This window comes from Megalops cyprinoides, chromosome 3 (genome assembly GCF_013368585.1).
Source record: "Megalops cyprinoides isolate fMegCyp1 chromosome 3, fMegCyp1.pri, whole genome shotgun sequence".
Taxonomy (NCBI): domain Eukaryota; kingdom Metazoa; phylum Chordata; class Actinopteri; order Elopiformes; family Megalopidae; genus Megalops; species Megalops cyprinoides.
The window spans coordinates 712,737-733,063 of NC_050585.1; the positions used below are offsets into that span (position 1 = coordinate 712,737).

The 20,327-nt window shown below is 40.1% G+C and overlaps 1 protein-coding gene across 3 annotated transcripts in view; it reads right to left on the bottom strand.

The window, feature by feature from the left end:
* The window catches only part of zbtb20 (zinc finger and BTB domain containing 20), a 199,381-nt gene extending 179,364 nt beyond the window's left edge, over positions 1-20,017 (bottom strand). For all 3 annotated transcript variants that reach the window (XM_036523949.1, XM_036523948.1, XM_036523947.1), the window contains exon 1: positions 19,847-20,017. The gene's annotated coding sequence lies outside the window, so the exon portion shown is untranslated. The remainder of the gene's footprint in view (positions 1-19,846) is intronic.
* Positions 20,018-20,327: the final 310 nt, after the last annotated feature.

Sequence of the window (20,327 nt, forward strand, 5' to 3'; positions counted from 1 at the left end):
CTCAATCCACACCTGTATTTAATCTGCCTTCCATTTAGTGAGGTGTGGCTCGTTAGCCAATAAACTGGTTCCCTTACAAATTGCCAAAATGTGCATACAATTAACCAATGATTAATACACAGTTGACAATTAGCAATTAGGGAGAGGTGGTGAAGGCTGTCCTTCACAAGCTACAATAGAAAAACCCTAAATATACAGCTATATATCCCTTTTTAATGTTAGACAGTTGCCATCTTGTCACCTTGATTTGTAATGTAAAGAGGAGATGTGATCTTGAAGAGAAAACTTTATAAACCTCATTTGTTCTTGCCCTGAAACAGTTTCAGGTTGATTGGACACTCTTAATTTATAGGTTCTGAAGTGTTATTTGCCCAAAGAGAAGAACTGATGCTTCTTGCTAGGTTACTAGCTAGGTTTGTGTCAGACAGTATTAACTAGCTAGCTATATATAATTGAAAAATTTACCATTAGACAATGAATTTACTTTGTCCTTAACAAGATAGCAAGCTCAAAGCATGAAAAAGAATGCTGCTTGTTAGTTATATTGACAACCTCCTGAAAGCTATAAGAAGAGCTCCAGAGTAACTTGGTGTTTAAGACCCTCTCTTTGAGTGCAGCTCTACGCCCCAGATTTGACCCCAATCATAGCATAAGCTGATTGATAACTGGGAGCCCACAGCAGCAAAACAAATCATTCTGCCAACACAAGGGTGACACATCAGGTGCCTGAGGATTGCTCACACAACAGTGAGGCCACAGCTTCTAACTTGCAACATGAAAAACAGTTGCACCAGCATGTCGGTATATGTGTATCATAGGACTACACTGACCATGCCCTATGGTCCTGCATTGCAGTTAGAGACGACAATGCTCAATTGGTGAACATTGACAAACACACCATAGCAGAGGGCCAGTCCTCTAGCTCCCAAGTTGGCCATCTAGCTAAAAATTGTTTGTTTATCAAACTGTCCTGATAGACAAAACAAACAAAAAAAACACAAATGTAAAAGGGCTCACATTTTTTAAGTAACTAAAGTAAAATTAAAAAGGATATTGCACATATCTTATCTGAATGTCAGTACTTTACCAATATGTTTCCGCTATAAAAGACATTTTAAACAAATCATTTCAGATCAGTTTAATGTCATTTTATGTCATGTCATCTTAAAATGAGAGAGCAAACAGATTTTGACAGAGGTCAAAAAGTTGGTGCATCAGACACAGAAATGGCTAAATAATTTAATTTGTCATGAAGAGCAGTGTCGAAAATCATAACGCCATATATCAAACAAGAAAAACAGCATCAGGAAAGAGAACCAGTGGTTGCTCACCTACAGGGATTGACAGACACTAAGCTGGATAGTTGCTAAAAACCACAAATGACCACAGAATTGAATATACATCTCTGTGTCCCAGAGTAAAAACTAATTACATCAGCTGTAACAGTCTACAAACTAACTAAACAAAAACTACATCATAAGCTTCACAAAGCTGGTATTTCTGGTAAGGTTGCTATTCTGAAACTACATGTAACCACAGCTAATATGCAACAATGCATAGTCTGGTGTAATGAGCACAAACCCTGGACTTCTGAGCATTTGTCTACTCCCTCATTTAGGTTTTTGATTGTTCTTGAGCCAAATAGTGGAATGACTCCTATTTTTGGTAAAGAAAGAGTGGAAAGGGACAGCGTTGTGATTGAACCACTGGATGATCGAGAGGTCAGATCGGACCCATAGTTGGACACATTTGGGTGCCACTACTGTTTGGGCATTTCAGCTACGGCTAGTGGTTGCTTCCGCAGTAGCTGGGTGCTTTCGAGTGCCGAGTACTGCTGCAGTTGTTGTTGGCATTAAAGCTGTAGGAAGTAGCCTACAATTGGGGTAATGCTTTGGCCTTTTTCACTGTTTCGGTAAGAGGAAGACTGCTTTGGTAACTAGACTGAGTTGTGAGAAACTGGGCTGTGTGCCAAGTGTGTGCAAGAAGAACGTTGGTTGTTTGCCCATGTGAGTGAATGTGTGAGAGAAAGTGCACTATTGTTTGCTTGTTCTGAGCTCTGTGTTTTGTGTTGTATGTGCATGAGTTGAAGTGCTTGTATGCCGGCAGAATAATTTGTATTTGTTGTGTTAGGCCTGTGTGATATGCATAAATATTGCTATAAACTTGTCCACGGTCCTCATGCTATCGGACCGGAACCTTGATTATGTGCCCCTAAATATAATTGATTCTATGAGCCCAAAGTAAGGAAGTTACAGTCTATGAGCCTGAGATAAGGGAGTAAGGTTAAAAATACTAACAGACATAGAAATTGCCCCCATATGATAAAAACAAATCACATACTTTCCCTGCCCTTAGAAACTGTTTTACACATGGGGATGTAGGTACCGACAAGTATATGCTAAGTACCTTTGCGCTAGCTGTAATGTTCTTTATAAAAGCCAAGCTACCTATAACTTCTGAACCGTTCCCGATTGCGGGACTGGGAATGGAGAAAGAGACGTTAAGTGAAGAGATTAGGAAAGCTGCTATGGAAGCGACTGTACCTAGATACAGTGGCATAATTAAGGCTAAACCACCATTCCCTTTGACAGCACAAAACAGCCAAACTCTAGCTGAAGCTATGAGTGAATGGTGGAACGGTCGTAAAAATGGTAAGGAGAAAGAAGCTGTTATGTGTGTCGTGCTGTCGTATGAGAGCACAATAAAGTTATGGCAGAAACAAAAGTTAGAGCATGACAGACAACTACAGGAACGAACTAAAGAATTGACCGAGTGCCGCAGTCATCTGAAACAATGTCTGGATGATTTAAAACGTAAATCAGAGACATTTAGTCAGCCTCCACCAACATACCCCCTCTTGTACCCTGAGATAGCTGAAGATAGTTCCCCTCATGTCTCAATCACTCCCCCATTAGCACCTGTGGCCACTGACACAGTTTCTAACCTGCAACCAGGGGCAGGGGGACCTGCAACAATCGGGGTGTTAAAATATACACCTCTTAGCCCCTCTGATTGAGAAGCTATGGTTAAAGAGTTATCAGAACTACAGAGACAGGACCCAAATCTAGGATTTCGGAGTAAGATAGGACAGTACATGGCTGTGGGCGGTTTGCATGCTTTTGATGTGTATACTCTAGCTAGAGCTAAATGTCCCGAAACAGTCTGAGTGACAACCACAGGGACTCAGCATGGGCTACAGCAATGTTTGAGTCTACCCAAGCAATGAGCGATGCTGTAGAACTTTTTAAAAGAGCTGTAACTCAAGCCGCTGGTACGGGATATAACCTGTTCTGTGCTCTCCACTAGGGAACAAGGAGAGAATGAGCCTTTTGAGAGATACGTTGAGGAGAAATTTAAACAGTATGCAGCTTATGGTAACCAGGAAACAAACTCAGTAGAGATAACGGCAATTTCCTGAGTGCTGTAATCAAGGGCAGTCTTCCAATCTTTAAAGACAAAGCTGGAGTTATACCCCAAGAGACTGTAGTGACCTATTCACGTGAGCTGTACGTATAACCAAATGGTACACTGCTAGGAACAAAGAGGGAGGCAGAGAGGGACTGAAACCACAGGCTAAGAAAGGACACAAGCACGCCCCCGTGGCACCAGCGCAGCCAACCTGCACTAACTGTAAAAACTGTAAAAAGTCTGGGCATTATAAAGCAAAGTGTTACATGAAAGGGGGGGAATGGAAAACAGCTGCATAAACTGTAATAAAACAGGACATTGGACAAAGGACTGCCCTTAGCGGAAAGAGAGGAAGGATTCTTCCGTTAGGAAGCCCCAGACAAAAGACATGACAAAGGAGGAATTAGCCCATTTAGTGAGATTGCTACAGGCTAGTGAATAGGAATTTTTGGCCCCCATTGCAACAGATGCTGATGATTTGCATAAACGACCATATCTTAAAGTGAGGGTAGGGGGCATACTGTGTAATATCCTGATAGACACGGGAGCCTTGGTATCATTTACAAACATTCCTGGTTTGCCACTCACACGTAAATCCCTTGATTTATGAGGTTTATGGGGAACTCTAGTTAGAGATCGTTTAACAAAACCAGTGCTTTTCGAGACGGAAAATCGGTATTGGCTGGGTAGATTGTACAGCGAAAGTTGAAGGGGCTTCAATTGGCACGGACATGCTGAACAAACTGCGGTGCCAGCTGAATCTGGGGGATTCCCCCTCTATGCAAATAATCTCTGATAAGAATAGTACTGTAACTCCTCTCGTATATGCTCCCAATAGCATTGAGGCTGCCCTTTGTGCCTCTATAGCTGCCCCCTCCCCACTCCCTGGACCCCCAGAGGTGTGAGCAGTAAACAAACTTGATTGTGGATTCATGGATGTGCCCCCTGTCATTATCACTGGTAACCATCCCCCTCCAACAAAACCCTACCTGATCAAATCTGAAGCTTTGATAGTTTCTCTGATGGGCTTCAAAGAGTTAAAAAATAGAGAGATCATTGTTGAAACTCAGTCAAAATGTAATTCTCCCATTTAGCTTGTTAAGAAGAGTGATCAGATGTGGCGTCTAAATGTAGATTACCGCAACATTAATTCACACGCTGATAGGCTGAATCCAATTGTGGCTGACCCAAATACGATTCTCTCTGATATTCCAAGTGATCATTCGGTATTTTCAGCATTAGACACCAGTAATGGATTATTTTCAATCCCAGTGCACCGAGATAGCCAGTTCTGGTTTGCTTTTACATTTGAAGGCCAGCAGTTTACCTTTACTCATTTGAGTCAAGGTCATCACAACTCACCTACTTGGGCTGTTTAATTCTTGTTGACATTACTTACCACACTATTCTAAGATCATACAACCAATGAATGATCTTTTGAAAGGAGCTGGGGGTCCACATGATCCAATAGATTGCTCCTCAGAATGTGAACAGGCATTTACAACCCTGAAGCAGAAGCTGTGCACGGCCCCTGGGTTGGAACTCCCTAGCCCCTCACTCCCTTACAAGTTATATACTCATTTAAGTTTTGCCCACATTGCAGCAGTACTTACGCAGAGACACGATGATATACACAGGTCTGTGGCTTACGTCTCTACCAGACTACATTCAGTGGCTCAAGCAACACTGGAATGTTTGCAAGCCATTGAAGGAGCATCAGTTGCTTTGAATCAAGCTCTGCCACTAATAGCAGCTCAGGATGTTGACATAATTGTATCTCATGCTGTCCTTGCTATTTTGTCGGGAATAAAATCCTCTGTAGTACATGTAGCTTGTTGGCCACGATGGGAAACAAGTCTGTTAATACCATCAGTAGACCTAAGACGGACCTCCTCTCTTAATCCCGATACACTCTTTCCAAATCCAGACGAAGGAGAGCCTCATATATGTTACGTCAAACAAGATTCGGCTGACGTTTACCGGGTAAAAGAAACTCCTATAGATGGAGCACTGAACCTGTATGTAGATGGCTCCTCTTTTTACGTAGATGGAAAGAGACAAACTGGTTGGGCAGTGTGTACACAATCAGGTGAGGTAATAAGGCATGGGTAACTGCCAGGCCAGTCTGCTCAGGTAGCTGAATTATATGTTCTAGCCACAGCTTGTGAAGCAATGACTGACTATGATGTAAATATCTACACAGATTCTCAATACACTTTTGGTGTAATACATAACTATCTGAGCTTGTGGGTGAATAGGGGGCTCCTGACTAGTGCAATACAAATAGTCCAATACAAAATGGGGGAGTAGTGAAGAAACTCCATGAAGCAATACAGAACCAAGACAGGTGGCAGTGCTGAAAGTGAAGATCCACACCAATGGAACTGATCCCCATACAGAAGGTAACAGGAAGGCAGATGAGTGGGCAAAAGTTGCAGCCACTGAAGGGAAAGTTGCTTCTGTGACAGCTGTGCAGACAACGCAGGCAGGCAAACAAGTTTTTCTTGAATTAGAACAGATACAACACGCAGCTCCTAGAGCCGAAAAATGGTTATGGATGGAGAATGGTAGGAAATTGGGGAAAAACAACACGTGGAGAGGCCATGGGAATGCTTATGTCTTGCCTAATTCTCTAATGGGAACCATGATTCAACTGTACCACTCGCTAGGGCATGACTGAGCACAACTAATGCGACACAGGATGCGACAAACATGGTGGCATCTTAAATTAAACGTTAACTTTTATGATTACGTTTGCAGGTGTATGACATGCTCGATGCACCCCGGGACCCACCATCAAAATGAGACAACAGCCCCAACCCACCCAACCATTTGCACAACTGCAGATTGGCTTTATTGGCCCCCTAACCAGTTGCAGAGGAAAGAAACATGTTCTGATAATCACTGATCACTTCACAAGATGGGTAGAATCATTTCCAGGAGCTAATGCTACTGCAACTGATGTAGCTAGAGTAGCACTTACAGAGATTATCCCAAGGTGGGGATTGCCTTGCTACATTGACAGTGACCAGGGTACACATTTTACTGGGAAAGTCATGAAAACCGTGTGTCGTGCAATGGGTATCAAACAGAAATTTTACTGTCCCTACCACCCTCAGAGCTCCAGGATGGTTGAGTGGGCAAACCGCACAAAACAAATTAACAAAACAGCTGTTTTCAATTTCAGGAAACAACTGGGTGACAAATCTACCAGCGGTGCTCCTCTCTATGAGAGCGGGGCCAACTAACCCAGATTCACTTTCACCCTTTGAAATGCTTACAGGTCGACCCATGAGGACCCCTGGTGATCTGTGTATTGGTGGTGGTGAACTGCATGTTATGGGTGACCGTTTGCTGGAATATTGCAGACTCCTGTCACAGTGCATTTCACAGGACCACAGAACCGAACCTGACCAGGCAGAGGACAAAGAGGAAACCTGTACAGTTGAACCAGGAGACCAAGTCCTGGTAAAAACATAGCAAAAGGAGACCTTTGATCCCAACTGGTCCGGACCACATACGGTTTTACTCACAACCCCATCAACTGTCCGAGTGACTGGAATTCCAATGTGGATCCATATCACTAGACTAAGGAAATACAAGGGTGAGACCCAACATGGGGCACAATAATCCCCGTCTACCCCTCTGACTCTTGGGAGCCATTTCGTTCGTGTGTCTCCAGGCAGACACACAGATCCGCAGTATGAGAATGTGCACCAACCCTGCAGGCTGCAGCTGGACCTGGGATGGACTTGCAACTGTCAATCGCACCGGATGGGGCTCCATGGGATGCAACGACGACACCCGGAGAGACTGTCATTTTTAGGGTATAAGGAACCCTGGTAAAGTGATAGAAGACCCTTGTTGTAAAGTTTGGAATGGTAATGGATTGGGTATATTGATTTGGAAGGATCCGAAAGTGTGGGTGGATTCAGGAATGGGCTAGGGAGAGGCAATTAGAATACATGAGATGTTTAATATCAATTGGAATAAAACTGCTGCAGGACTGGAGGAAGATGGTTGTCCCACTCCGAAGGCCATATATGAGCATGCCCTTCAGCAAAAATGTGAGGCACAGTCCTCCAGAGGAGCCTGGCGCATGCCCTAAATTGTACAATGGACCTAAAATCAGATTGTCCTCCGAAGGAGAACCTCTGCCCAGCCTAATAGGTGTATCAGACACTCTTGTTTAATTGTCAAAGTGAATCATATTATCTGGCCTAAAAACTGTACTGTTTTCACAGAATTAGAAGAATCCATCCAAATATTGATTTGCACTATGTTACAAAGGTTACCTAAGTGTTTCAGGAATGATACAATTAGGAAATGTAGGAATTTGCTCTCAGATATTGCAGGATGGGTGGGAGCTGCTGGGTCAACAGTAAACACAATTTCAATAGCACTAGAGTCTAATAACCAAGACTAAGCTGATAACCTGTTAGCAACAGGTACTATATCGGTGGCAAAAGGAGGACTACTTTCTAACCAAGCTACTCATCATTTTGCTTCCGCATAGTACTGGGGAGGTGATCACTGTTCTGCTCCAGCATTTGGCCTAAAACTGTAAATTTTATGAAGAAATTTTGGTGGGAGAAAACAAGCACATGAGGGTGGAGGAGATGTGTTACAGGACTGGCATGGCATTCAGCATGGAGGTGGCAGCCTTGATAGGTGACCTGCTCACGTCACGTGTACCAGGCTGGGTGTGGTCAGCTGTCCTTAAAGATATAGAGCCGGCTCCCTGGGTGGCAGCCAGGGAGGGCTCCCGGTCAATAGTGGGGGCTTGCCACAATGGCAAGACCATTCGGGGTGGGGTGCTGATTCCAGTAGGCTGGAGACCTATAGTTAAGGCACAACCCATACACCCACTTCCTTTCCCCTGTAATGGTGATGTGTGCCATGTGCGTAATGTCAAGTATATCATCTCCGACAGCTAAAGACACACCGCCTTTTCACAGTACCAGTGCTCTACCGTTGGTGGCTGGGTACTGTGTATTGCTTCAACTGAGTCGGGACAAGCCCTGCCAGATAGTATGGGACCTGACCTACAAATACAAGTATTGCCCGAATCTCCTGAAGTAATAGCAGTGAGAACCAATGCTACCACTTGGTGTGGGTTTGGACCTCTGTACTCTGGCAAAACACTTTGTGCAATGCCTGACACTTCCTACTGCATTAACCCAACTGGTACTTCTATCACTATCGGCTCTTTTCTAGTCGCTCTGGATGTCACCGCTAACACTTCTGTTCCAGCACTCATAGCTGGGTGTTGGACCCTAATAACTCCTTTGAGAGAGTGCTTATGGCAGTTTCTGATAGAATTGAGAGATTAATTAAAGAAACTGATGCAAAAATTAAGCACGCTCTCATCTCTACTCGGGAGGCTGCTGATGCCTCCCTATGCTCTAATGACCACTACCATAGTGCAGCTAGAAAGGCAACTGTGACCAATGGCTCAAAGGTACTGAACTTGCTGGGAATAGCACCCTTTGAGGTGGCTTTGGGTGGTAATAACTCAGGGTATCTGGGGACTGAATATTGTTACCTTTGTTTTAGTTCTTTGCATGTATCATAAATTACATAGTCTGATCAATAGTGTGTCGTAAGATGTCACCTACTCCAACTTCAATAATTCTCTTGAAAACAGTAGCATAGTTAGAGCCTGAGCAGTGATGGGTAGGATGTCTCCTCCCCCCAATACAAAATGAGGGAATGACAGGTTTGAACCAGTTCCATTCTATTTAAATTGCCTTTTGTTTGAACTATATTTTGTATTTACATTCCCACACACACTCTGCAATAGCCCACTGACTGTTAGGGTGTACTCACTAGGGCTGCCCCCGACTAAAGATTTTCCTAGTCGACTAGTAGTCGTTAGCTCAAGCCATTAGTTGACTAGTCGTCGCACGTTTATGATATTAATTTAATTATTTAAATAGCCTATATATTGATTATTTTTGGGGGCATCAGAAAATGGTTTGAGTTCCAGGGCTGAGAAAGAACGTTATAAGTAACACTGTTAACAGTGTGTGTTACAGAGAAATACAAAACCGTAATAATGAGCCTTTAAAATATAAATTTTACAAGCGCACACATGAAGCCGCCTGTTAATGACAATGCTAACGGGAAAAGCAGTAATGATTCTGAATATGTCAGAACAACCAGCAAGGAGACAACATTTTGTTAATTTATTTCAACACAGTAGCCTATAACATAACACAACTTATGAACTTGTAACACCAACACATTAACTTAGAATATAAATGATAAATAAAAAAACAGAACATGAAGTTAAACATGCAGTAAGTGAGGTAACTTAGCTTCCCCAGCCCCCACGAAAACATGGATAAGCCTAATAGCGCATAGGACAATATATTTATTTAGCTGCATATAGCCTTAACTTTGCAATTTGTTAATGTTAGTTAGCCCATTAACTATTTAGCACAATGGAATAACCCTTTCGCACGTACGGTCACACCGGTGTGATTAGCCGTTTAGCGTGTATGCCAAAACCGGTGCGATTAGAACACTAGATTGGAAAAAATCTAGCTAATTTTAGCTTTGAGGAAACAGTGATTTAACATTAAAAATATAGCAAATGCTAACTGAAAACTATGAGAAGCTTAATAACGCTAATGAAAAAAGATAACATTAGAAACTAATTTTTGTTGTGATCAACAACTCACATGTATGTTCTATCAATACCAGGTGCTATTTTGCACAAATGTGGAACTATAATAATATAGCCTACTAAGCATCGTTGTTACTGTAGAGGGACAAAAGAAACAACTGCTATAATCGTCCCGACAATGACCTCTGACAGTTAAACCTGACTTGCTTCTAAACCGAAAAACTCTGACATGTCAAACGTCAGGATGTGTTAAAGTACTAATTAATCTGTCAAATGATCATGACTATGACCCACGAAACAATATGGACACAACTTGTCATTAAAAAAAAAAAAAATTACCGCTTGAGTGAATTTACTTTCCACGATCGCAAACAGCTTCTCGGGTATAACTCTGCAAAAGTATGATGCATAATATGTGATTTTTCAGGGTTCTGGTAAGTGTTGCATTCTGTACATGCTGATACAGTGAGGCATATCAGACTTTTATGGGCTTGGAGAAAATTGCCGTGTTACTTTCGTCACGTGTTATTTTCGTACCGGCTCTCCCCTACATGTTTCAGATGATAAGTCATGTTTGAGGTAGACGAATGATAGGCGAATCTTTGCATGCAGAGTTTGCATCTCATCTTTTTGGGGTCATCCTTTACACACTGGAAATGATCCCACACTTTGGATGATTTCCTGCCTGACATAGTCTGATAACTTTTTAACGACAAGGCGCAGCTCCCGAATGGAGTTTGAGGAGGTTTTTTTTCTGCGACTAACCGACCAATGAAAACTTGGTCGACTAAGACTCTTCTCATCGACTAACGCTTAGTTGACTATTACAGGCCAGCCCTAGTACTCACACTAGGCAATCTGTACCGTGCCCGAGCACGTTTGACCCCCAAAGTCCAGTTCGTTTGACTAGTGTGATTGCTCCGTACCGTGCGAAGAGGTGGGCTCGGGCACGGTTCAGTTAGACTAGGGCACAGTACACATCAGTGTGATCGCTAACCGTGCCCGAGCACGGAGCTTGAACATGATGTCAACGAAGCGACTGCCCCATTTAACAAATATATCTGTTATAGCAACAGTTAGCTGGATATCTCTTAGTTACACGCCCAGTCATAATCATTCCTTTAAACCATCATTTGATTAGCTAGCTGACTTCCTTAAATATAACAAGCTGGCTACCTCCAAAATTCAATTGGTTAGTTCTGTAGATCTATACCTAAAAACAACTCTGTGGATCCCCACATTAGCTTGATTACTAGCAAGCGAAATAAAACTAACCATAGTTTACGTGGCGATGTAAGCATTGCTATTGTCAGGGGCTTAGTCAGAGTATCACAAAGGAAGCAGCCAACCTGTTTAGGTAGCTAGTCGTCAACAATCGTTCAGATAGCTAGTTATCTAACAGGATACCTATATTTGTCAAATCTATCGCTAGATAGCTAATGTTAGCTCCCCAGCCAGTTAGCATCGATTATGCAACGCAGCGATTTTAAGTTAATCGTGCTGCATGTATAAGAAGATTTTTTACGGAGGCAGCTGACGTTGAGGGAGGAATTTGGAGCTGCTTTACTCGCACACTACAATTCACATTCACCAATAAGGTGAGAACCAGATCCGTTATTAACCCAAATATTCTCGAATGAATTGAAAAGTGTAGTATCCAAGTACTACAGAAGATGCTTGTTGTTCTAATGATGACAGTAGTGCACACACAAGTAGTAGCCCTAACTGGTTAACATTAGCTAACATTATTATGATTAGGCTACTGTAGTCTGACACAAAATATTGGTCTGTCCCTGTGTATAATCACTGAAACGTCAGCAGCCTCTGTAAAAATGTTCTTATACATGCAGCACGATTAAATGAAAACCGCTGCATTGCATAATCGATAAATCTATAAGGCATGTGAGAGGGCCGTGTGTCACTCCAAATAAGCCACAAAGTAAGTACAATCATGAACTCCATTGTGCTGTGCGAGAGCGCTTTTCTTCAACACAAAAAGTTGCATCATGATGACGTAAACGTGCTCAGAGCGTTAAGCGCAATGTGAGCATAGACCAGCGCGGGAGTGGGGAGGGGGGACAATCGTGCTCGGGCACGGTACAAGGCACCTGGGCCTAGTGTGAGTACACCCTTAGAGACAGCCAGCCACATGTAGGGTTCAAAGGAATGTCCCCGGTAGCTGACCAAATGGGTGTCTCCAGGACACCCAGGTGTGATATGCACTTCCCGATGGGAATGTTCACACCTGCCATTTGGTATACCGCGGACAAGCTACTTAAACCCTCACTTGTGGCTATTATATCGAGATTCGGTTGGAATGCATTGTCACTGCACCCCTGCGAGTCTCCCTTTGCACATCGAAATAAATCTTTTCAATTGAAAAGTGGTCATCAGTGTGTAACTTTGCCGGTCCCGACTTGGTTCCATAAAGGGAGAAAATTCTCAACACATGACACTGTCATGGTGTAACACCATAAAAAAAACACTTGTTGAAAATGCCAGAAACACAACAATTTGCACAGCCATATAAGCAAACAGTGTTGCATATATTACTATGACTTTGCATAACAAAAGCAAAAAGATGTGCGCCCTCACAAATGTAGGAGTTGCTAGTGAGTTCTTTGCATGTTTGTGCTGTATTTTGTGTTTATTTGGGTATAACATGTGGGTAGGGTTGTTCTTTTCATTGTTCCCCCTTGTTTACCCCCCTTCTTTTTACTAGTTTAATTTAACTCGCTGATAGATGGAACTTTTCACAGTATACTTACTTTATATAAGTATATAAAGCAAGTAATGCTGACATAATTTTGGAATGTTTGCAAACTACTAGATTACTTCCAGATTTACTGTGGCAAAAACTGGGTGCTGTAGATTTTTAAATGGTGGCCACTGTAACCCAGATAGAAGCCAGTTATATAATATTCTACCCAATACTGGACCCACATATCCAATTACCACTAACTGTAATATGCCAACATGTGATGATACATCATTGATCTGCATAAATATGTCATATGGCCCATGGCAGCCATGTTTTTACAAAACTTTTCTTTCTGAATTTAGATCGAGTTTAAATTTACATTAGATTAGATTTAGAGTTCAGAACACACCACATACCAAATTTCACTCTAGTCAAACTCATGGGTCTTGCAAAACAACTGTAAAGTGTTTTTTCCAATCGCTGCTACAATATTTTTTCCCCATTTGGAACATTATTGAGGTACGGATCATGGTGTTATGTTCAGAAAATTTTACAGCAGTCGACCCACATCAGAATGACCCTTCCCTCTTTTTCTTGCAAACATCACAATTTAATTGATTTTTTTAGATGATAGTTGACAGTCATGCATTTTATGTAGCAATCATTCCTACACAATTTTCATATAGCTTCAAACATGAATTACACAACACCAAATTTCATGCTGATGGGTTCATAAAAATGTGTTTTACAAAAAAAGAATGCTTTTAAATTGTTTCAGTTGACTATCTTAGTAGGTTTACTGTTTACCCTCTAGTTAGATGTGTTGTCAGTGGAACCTTCCCAGCACACATTTTTATAAAACTGATGTAGATTCATAATTTGAATAAGGTGAGGCAAACTAGGATGTTAGTTATGCTATAAATGTCATACACTCTCACTGGTAAATTTTCAATTTATTTATAGGATTATGAGTGCCTCACACAATTCAGCCCAAGTTCACCATGAAGATATTTCAAATACACTACTCTGAGTACCAGTGTCATGGTAAGATTAGAGAATATAATAATTGCAAAGACAGGGCAATGGTTAGCTCTCACCATCTAGGTTAACCTAGGTTAAGTCTTCCATGTTGAGAGAACTTATTAAAACTTTCCACCAATATAATTCACCACAAATGCAAACCTTTCCTTAAATAAAATAAAGTAACCCCAGTGCAATCATTGTTTGAAAAAGGATGCATGCATACACAAATCATTCAAATTCAGATGTGAATCAAACAATTCATCCTGATGCCCCCAAGAACAACATTCATGTAACACAGTCTAGAGAACTGTAAATATTGGAGTAATAAGAAAGTGTTATGTAAAATATGACAAACTATGATGTTTAAGCAAATTGTTACAATGTTACAATAATGGGTTACATGACCCTTCACATTATACTATACAGTACATATTTATCTTTTTTATGTTTATAGACAATCAAGTTTTTCTTCCCTTGTAATTGATTCAATACTAAAAGAAGATGAAAATTTTACATTTTATACATTTTTGAGTTTCCATGTTGACAGAATTTGATCACAATGGGTTGATGATTTAAAATGTAACAAAAGGAAACAATATATCATGTGTATAATTACTAATAATTATATAAAAATCACAATATAATGGAATAATTCATATATATTATCTGTCCCAATATCATATTATATACATAAAATGACAAGTCTTATAGCTGTCTTATTATTTTGTGCATTATATAAATTAAGGTCACATTTATTCACACATTAACATGATCTCTTGTGTAGGGTCTAACGAAAACAAATCTACACCAGATGTCTGAAGTTCAGTGGGAGGAGCTTGTGAAACTATATGCTTCTGAAGGCTTCCTGTTTCTGCTGGGTATTCAAGGAGGTGACATAGAAATTAATTAGTAGTATGCATCATCATGGTTAAGGTCAGGGAGCCCTCCAAAAACTGCAAATTAACAAATACGGACTTCCACAAGTTGAGGCAAGAACATGAAGCCAATACTGTAGCATCCATTATTAAGAAAACTTAGGGCAACTGATACAGTGGAAACTCCAGGAAACGCCAGGTTGAGGATATGTCCACTAGTGTATCTATTAGTGTCTCTTGCCACCAGGGCTGTGACACTGTGGAAAAAAGTTGGGGTTTTTTTTTTAGCTTAAAAACAACATTTGTACAAGAGCAAATGTGAATCCAAAGTCAAAAGCTGGAGATCACCAGTACAAACTGGCATGCTCAAGATAAAAAGTGCCAAATGACAAGGCACTTGCATGACAAGGCATTCATGGCTGGGTGGCATGAGAGAAGCCTCCTTGGAAAAGTAAATCTGAATGGCAACAGGAAGAATTTCTTTAGGTCAGATAAAAAGAATATACTGCATCACCATTCTTTTTAGCATGACAAAGGTAAAGTTGATGTCAATTGTGTCCATTAAATTTGTCAGTTATTTCATATCTATGGGTACTGGTGCCCTTGTTAAGATAAAAGTATTCATAAACTCCCACACACACCAGGACAAAAACTTGTTCCCTCTGCCAGTAGGCTCAAGCTTAGCCAAAATGGACAATCAAGTAATCTAAAATATTCATCCAAATCTATAAATAAATAGTTTAATGACTGCAAAAGTAAACATTCCAAACTGGCCATCTCAATTTCCAACCCTCAATACAATTGAATATTTGTGGTTCAAACTAAAGACAGCAGTTCATAATCAAAAGCAAAAGACCAGAGGGACCTAGATCCAGACTGAAGGAAAGAACAACACCCAAACCAGCCCCTCCCCAGAACCATACAAAATCCATGCCCCACACTATCCACATAGGTGTAAATAAATTTAACCTGCTTGTTCTCTGAAACAAAATTATTTATCAACAATAGGACTACTTTCATTTAAGATGAAAGTGTAACATGTTTACACAGAAAAATGACCCAAAACAGGCATGCAGCATATTTTTGTTCCTATTTATACTTTTACAAGAAAGCAAAATGATAGACCTCTGGATTGTTACAAAGTTAGACAATAGTATAATCCCCTATTCACGTTACACATTTAGCCATTCAACAAGGCTGTCATGCCAGTAGGAATGAGTTAAAAGTTTTTTTTTTTTGTTTTTTTTGTTTTTTTTTTAGAAAAACAGCTCAACGTTATCTTCTCTTTCTCGAGTACAATATGACATTTTCATTGAATCTAGTGAAAGCTTCATACTTCTGATTTATATATCCTATAACAGATATTGGGGCAGAAATGAAACTTGAGAAACCGTGTCAGCAGCTGAACACAATTATTTTTCTGAATCATTCAGACATCATAACATGTTTCATATTGCTTTAATGGGCTAGATCCAAAATAACAAATCAGATCCTCACCTACAAAAGACAACAGTGTGGAAATGCTCCATATTCTTTACTTCAAAGAATCATACAGTTAAAGTGAAACTGCAGATATTTTCATGAAGCAAAATATTGTTCTTTTTTGTATTTGGGTTATTTTAGTGTTGGCTATACAACTGCATGGATAACTGTTACCCTGGTGTCTTGCTAAAGCTGTCTCTGTGCAAAAACTGAAAACTTCATGCAACCCACTGTAGATGTATTCAGGAAAATGTGGTACATTCAGTTCCAAATATTAAATTCTTCACAAACATTTTACTAAAAAGGCATAGACAGTAACATAACAGGCAGATCATTTACTGACACCTGTTTTGATGTTTCCAAGACAAACTTTTTATAAACCTGACATGGATTTTGGGTTGTAAAACAACTGAAGCTATAAAGCCAAAAATAATAAACTGTAAAAGCATGGCTACATGTCATTTTGTGATTCTCTAAGGTTCTGTACTAGTTAACAAAAACTGTCTTTTTTATTGCAAAATATCAATACTACAAATAAAAGTTTATCAAAACTAGCTTGTTGTCAATTACTTTTTGATAAACTAGCCTTATTCAGTATGTATTCTTGTCTGGCAGATTGATATGTGGTCACATTTCATCAGTTTTATCATACTGTTTCAGATCACAATGTCAAGTATGTCAAGTATTTTTTCTGAATTAAAAAAAGCAAAGCAAACGTCTGATTCAAGACCAAACTGAGATCTTCCAGGTTTCAAAGAGCAGTTTTCGTAGCTATCTCATTTTAAAACATTTTTAAATACTGCAAGTGAGACAAGACGAAACGGTCTCTGTTTTAGCTCACGGAGATAAATTTATCAGCTCTCACTAACAAAAACTGACAAAAAGCAAGCATGGCAAAATATTTCAGTTTAAAAGGGGCTGATTTTTTGTCTTAGAGACAGACTTAAATAAAAGTGAGATCTCAATCGCATTATGCGTATCCTGTCCTCTGTGATGCAAAAAATGGGTTTAGCGCAAATTTTAAGGCCCGTCTGCATCTTAAGGAGCTCACTTCGGAGTGAGCATGAAAAAATCGGGTTGGCAATAAGTTGTATTTAAACCATGTTTGGACACTACCAAATTTCTCAAATCGTATTTTCTTTTTAAAACGGTTTCATACTTGTAATCGTATGTGCGGCCTTTCAAAATAAATCACTGAGAGAATAAGTAGTCACACGAAGCTTACTTGACTTGAGTAAAGCCTTACCTTGCACAAAGTCTTTATCTGTGTGCAAATGTGGTTAGTCTTTTTCCCCGTACTTTATAAACGCATATAAGCTATACTATGCGTGCTTCACGGTATAAAGTTAAAAAAAAACACCACATCGTCATTCTTTCACATTGTGTATCTAATCATACACGTAGCGAAGTCTTGCAGAAAATCGAAGAAATTATCATTCTGATTTCTGATAATCCCATCAAATTAAAATGATATTCGAATGAACTAATCATTTGCTTTAAAATCCCATGTTAAACCAATAACTGGGGTCATATTGTTCATATGAAATTCAAAAAGTAACATAAAATAAAATCAAGTAAACTTTCTGGTCGACTTTTATATGAACCCGACATTAAACTATAGGTTATTTAAAACGTTTTTAAAAAGAACAGAAATTATAAACACGCAAGTTGAATAAAGCAGTTACCTGAAAGAAAGATAGGCATCCACGAAAGATTATCTACAATTTCTTCATCTGAGCTGTGACTTTAAATATTTACACCAGATTCCTGTCCTACACTCCGCCATTTCGTGCCAAAATACAAATAATGCTTGTGAGGTACCGAGAGGCAAATGGTAATTGTTTGCCAAAGCAGGCTGCACTCGAAAGCAGTGCACAGGAATGGTTAAATAATGATGCCCGGACACAGTGCTATATTGGCTCATTAGAAAACTCCAGACCCACCTGTGTCTCACAGAGGTAAGATAATCAATCGTTCAGTCGTGATAATGATAATAACATATTAAAATAGAAGATTCATAAAATCATAAACATGGGACTCTAAAATACCTCACTTTGTTTGTTGTCTAAAATCAGCTTTTGCCATAACTCATCCTCACATTTTTACGTCTCCGTTAAATGTATGAATTCAATGCTGCCCATTTAACTTTGAGTGTTGTAAGAAAATGACATCCTTGGTTAATGGTGATAAAAGAAGCTGGCTAGCTCTCCGTTTTCCACGAGCTATTAATTTATGATAGGGCAAAACAAAGCACGATGCATGTTAACTGGCCGATATAAGACTCTCTCCTATTTGGTTAATGTCAACAGATTGCGCGAGAATGACGGACTGCGTATTAGCGAAGTACCGAAACGGAATCACTACACCGATCTGACCCTATGCCGTAGCTCTCTGTCACAGAACGTGAAGCGCCCCCCGCCGCAAGAACCGACAGGGCTTTGCAGTTTCAAAGTGCCTCGGCTCAAGAATATAACGTTTATGTTGGCAAAGCCGAGGTTTGCGCAACAACTTACCTTGTGACAAAAAGAGGGCATTCATTTTGTTAAAATGGCACAAATCACTGGCGTTTGGAAGAACCTTTACTTTCACTGCTGAAACAATATGGGTTTATTAGTTTGTGTTTTGTCCTCTCCATGTGCCCATACATACCGAAAGGCAAACTGCTTTATGTTTAACAGTTACAAGTACGTCTTAACTTAATCATATTCCCATATAGCAGTTCTGTGAATACGTCTTTGCGTTTATGCAACATGCACCACTTCTCTGGGTAAAACAGAATGACTTATTTTTCAGTTTGAGACACAAACATGAACTATGGCGGTGAAAGAGATGAATCGTAGTTTCATATACCCTACTGTCACAAGCCTATAACATGAAAGGTTTACATCTTGTTAAAGGTTATAAAGTTTCATTCTCTTCTTCTTCTTCTTTTTAACAAACAACAGTCTATGAAATTGCAAGCAGAGTGTAAAAATTGAGCTACAACCAGGTAAGCACAACCCCTGGCAATGAAGAGGTAGCAAGAATTATTATAGGCCGCCTTCTGTTACTTCAAACATTCGTCCCTGATTAATGTATCAGTCTGACAGAATGCATTTATAAAAACCTCGAGTTTATCCTAGTTAACCGCTTCAGGGGGGAAATTCTTTTTGACATTTTTCTGATTTGAGCCAGTCCCAGACTTCCTAGGGGCAAGACTACTTACGCACTTAGCTAACTGATAATGGCCAAAATTATTAACGCATCAATAGCCTAAATCAGTATGTTTCGCTGAACCATTAGTTTATGTTTCATGCAGGCTTGAAGTAATTAAAAAAGAACCATTACTCCCATTTAAACGTTACCTTTAAACCCAAATACCCATACAAAATGCTGCTTCAATCAGCTACACATCATTTTTTCAAGTTTATCGATAGTTTGCGATTGACACGGCTATTCTGCAATGAATATATAACATTTTTACTTACAAGCTATTATAAATTATGCCAAATCTATTAAAAATACAACAAACTGTCATAACTCTGTTTCTGAAAACAGTACTTCTGGCATACGTCACATGAATCATGCTGAACACTCGCCACTGCGTCCTGATTTTAGCAATTGATTAGACTTATTGAAAAGTTTTTTTTCCCTTTTTGGGGGGAATAACAGGCATTTCTGTTCTTATAAATAACACAGACACTCCACCAATACCCGCCCCCTCCTCTTCCTTTAATAATTTCTTACCTTCTACTCTCTTCTTGGTCTCGTGCTCTCGTGACGACTGGGGTTCACAGCCACTCCACTTCTTTCACCGGCAGAATTTTGCGTTTTTCAATATTTTCCCTTACTTTGTCTCATTTCTCACTTCCATCTTCTTTCATCTCATCAATAAACACACGCTGCAGCCTACCTTCGTAAAGGACCTCAACCAGCTCTCCTCCATGCCCGCCCATTTTTCACCATTCGCTGAATATTTTCTATAGACACGCCTTTTCTTCGACGATTGGAACAAAAACAGGTCTCTCTAAACATGTAGGTTGGGAAATAAATCGTTCATCTGAACAGCGACCCAATCGTCACATCGCACACCCACTCTGCATAGACGTTAGGAGCGTTGAAACAGACTCCATTGGGGCTCCGAGTCTGAAAGGACTTTCTAAGCAAAGCGGATTGAATAGCAGTAACCAACATGGAGATCGAAGTATTACAGTTTCCTAGCAGAATC